General features: G+C 39.3%; 1 protein-coding gene across 1 annotated transcript in view; it reads right to left on the bottom strand.

Moving 5' to 3' along the window:
- The window catches only part of LOC101855430, a gene marked incomplete in the record, with an annotated part of 16,527 nt that extends 14,200 nt beyond the window's left edge, over window positions 1-2,327 (bottom strand). Inside the window, 1 exon segment of the mRNA XM_013085064.1 lies at window positions 1,754-2,327.
- Between the last annotated feature and the right edge of the window lie 887 nt (window positions 2,328-3,214).

Below are 3,214 nucleotides of genomic sequence, written 5' to 3'. Positions count from 1 at the left end.
GAATCAAGTGATGCCTCGTTTTATATTTCAGTTTGTTTATAGATTGTTAAAAGCTAATTAATATATAAGATAATAGTATTATAGGCCCTGTTACGGCACCAATAACGGACGAATGTGGTGAAGAGGTTAAGCTCTTCTCTGTCTCATGCAAAATGCAAGGATGCAGCTCCCGATTGCAGAAATCTATTTTGTCGAGTTTGTCTTCTGTTTTCTGCTGCTATCTTGCGTCAGACTCACGTCGGGTTGCTCTTAAGCAGTCAGGGTCTAAGCAGCCAGCCTCCTGAACATCTAAATTGCGTTGAGGTTTGTTGGAGGGTACTCTTGAGTTGTATGCTCTTTTTTACTATCAAACATTTATCTTTTTAGTAATCTCTTTCCGTTCTTTTTTTGTGTGTGTCTGCTGCTCTCTTGTAACACCTGTAATCGACGGTACTATGACCTATTTGTGTTGTAAGTGCCATAAAACTCTTACTGAAATTTTAAAAAAAATTAATTTCGTCAAATTGTTATATAAATATGCATGTAGGGCTACTTATAATGTATCATAATACGTTCTAAAGCTTAATTTAACGTAATCCAATCTTATTTTTCATTTTTTGTTATTGTTTTGTTTTGTTTTGGGGGACAGGGGTGGGGGGGGGATGGAAGGAGTGGCTTTTGTTTTGTTTTTGTTTGGGGTTTCTGAGGGTTGAATATGTTGGGGGGTTTTTTGTAGGTTTTTTTGTTTGCTTGTTGTTGTTTTGTTTTTGTTTCATTTTGTTTTGTTTTGTTTTGTTTGTTGGTGGGGCTTTTTTTTGGGGGGGGGGGATTACTATCAATACTTAGGCCTATACAAGTGTCAGAGAGAAAGAAACCGAGCTCAAAGACACTATGACTGCGGGACAGCGGCACTCCAGCAAAGACTACTATACGGTACCAGGGGTAACGATTAGTTACGTCACCTGGTACGCAGAGGACGGGGGTTCAATTGCAGCTTCAGAAATAATTATTTGTCTTTGCCCAGATGTCTTCTACGCGGCTAGGGTTCGTTTTCTCAGAGGCAGAATAGAAAATGTCCTTTTGGAAATAGATTTACACTAGGAAACTAACGGATACTGTCAGCTGAAGTTTTCTCATACTTGCCTTTGTCATATCACAAAAGTAAGGTAAATAACAGTTTTGAAGCAATAGGATTGTGAATAAATTGCTATCAGAAACAAGAAAAGGAAACTGAACTGAACGAGGTATAATTTGTTGGCTCCAAGGTTAACGTTGTATCATACACAATACTTGTAAGTAGATCTTAATTTCCAGCTTTGCCACCCCCCCCCCACCCCCCCCCCCCCACCCCCCACCCCTGGAAAAATGGTGCGTGGGAGAAAGCATCAAAAAATGGTTTGGTAGGGATCAATAATGGGCACTCCGTATAACGACATTTCTGATAAAGAGTAGAGAACAGGAAGACGGAAGACTGTATTTTATTAATCGCATCAACATAAGGCCAGTGCTTTTAGTGATTTACGTTGAAAACGATGGCCATCGTGCCGTGAGAAAGCTTGGACCAGGAAAAACAGTCTAAAACGTCTCTGCAGCTGCTTTTGGAAATCTCTATTAATACATGTATTGATAACAAACGACATCAAACGTGGTCCACTACCGCCAGTCATTACTTTTACTTTTTCTTTTTCCTTCCTCTGAATTTCATCTGCTTCACTAAGTCGTGAATGAATTTATTTATTCTTGTATTTATTTATTTATTTGTTTATGTACTTACTCATTAAAAAATGTTTGCTCTCAATTGCAGCTGCATGTCCAAGGAGTCAAGTCACTGTATCAGAAATGGTGGTGAGATACACCATACGATGAATTCTGTTGAAGGCAAACTTTAACTCAAAGGGAAGTAACCCTAAAATTACATTTTAGAAACGGGATCATCAGTGTTATAATATTACAACAGAGGTAGCAACTAAAAATTACTTTATTCTTTTGTATCCTCTTTGCTTTACGTTGTTGAGGTGGAGTGCTGAAGATGGTGTATTTCTAACATCATTTTTTTAGACTTGAGATTTCAAATTTTGCTTTATTTAGATCTATATGAACAAGAAGTGCATGAAGACCCCATGCTAGGTTGAAAAGCTGAGAAAGGATTGATAACGCAACATGTTGAGTAAAACCAACCCTCAATCAGAGCCCCAGTATAGCCTTGAAAAAGACAACCGGTATATTATAATCTTTGTCTCTGTGGGGTAGGGTATATAACATGCAAGTATGTATGTTTTGATAGATAGATAGATAGATAGATCAAAATATGTATGCTTCCCGGGAAGCTGAGAATGTTTCGGAGTGTTCTATGGTCTGCTGGGGTAATAATATAGTGTAAAGCGCATAGAGCCTGCTGCTGAGCGGGGATATGCGCTATACAAATGCTATCTATTATTATTATTATGATGATCTATTCAGAATCCCAGAAGATGTCCAAGAAAGGCAAGCAACAAAAAGAAAAGAAAAGGAAACGACTGTAAAAAACAAAACAAAAAATCAACAAACAACAGCACAAAAAACAACTTACTTTTAACTGGACAGTTTTGGAGTCTTTGAATAAGGTCTCGTCAAATTCTCTCCGTGCCTTCATCTATAGTCAAACCAGAGGGAGTGAATCAACATAGCAAACACGTTTATGGACAGAAAGAAACCCGTCCAGTCACATAAACTAATTCCAAAAAGATATTTGATCCTTCACCTGTCACCGAATACTAAAACACACACAACAAATAATAATATGATAATAAGTTAAACGCATACATATGACTGCCTCTCCCCACCCCCAATCCCAACCCCACCTCACCCAACCACCTCATGCAATCACCCCACCCCTATTTCACCAAGCCCACCAAACACTAGGTTTTTAAATTCGAAGCAGCCGCTATTTAACGTTGAGTTTATGCGTGACTTGAACAGTAGTAGCACACGACCCTGTGAGTTTTGGGCTGATTAAGTTACATGCACTGTGGCAGACAGCTTACTCGTTCACTGAACGAGCGACGATGTGGCGACAGCTGCCACTGGAGCACTGCCATGCCTAAGTTTTCAAAGGCGAGGAGGCGGGGTGTGCCTTGAAAAAGATTACATCTCTCTCTCTCTCTCTCTCTCACACACACACACACACACACACACACACACACACTCTCTCTCTCTCTCTCTCTCTCATTTATTCACTCTCTCTCTCATTCACTCT

This window comes from Aplysia californica, unplaced genomic scaffold (assembly GCF_000002075.1).
Source record: "Aplysia californica isolate F4 #8 unplaced genomic scaffold, AplCal3.0 scaffold00340, whole genome shotgun sequence".
NCBI classification, from domain to species: domain Eukaryota; kingdom Metazoa; phylum Mollusca; class Gastropoda; order Aplysiida; family Aplysiidae; genus Aplysia; species Aplysia californica.
Note: the sequence above shows the minus strand (reverse complement) of the source record. Positions and strands in the feature narration are given on the sequence as shown.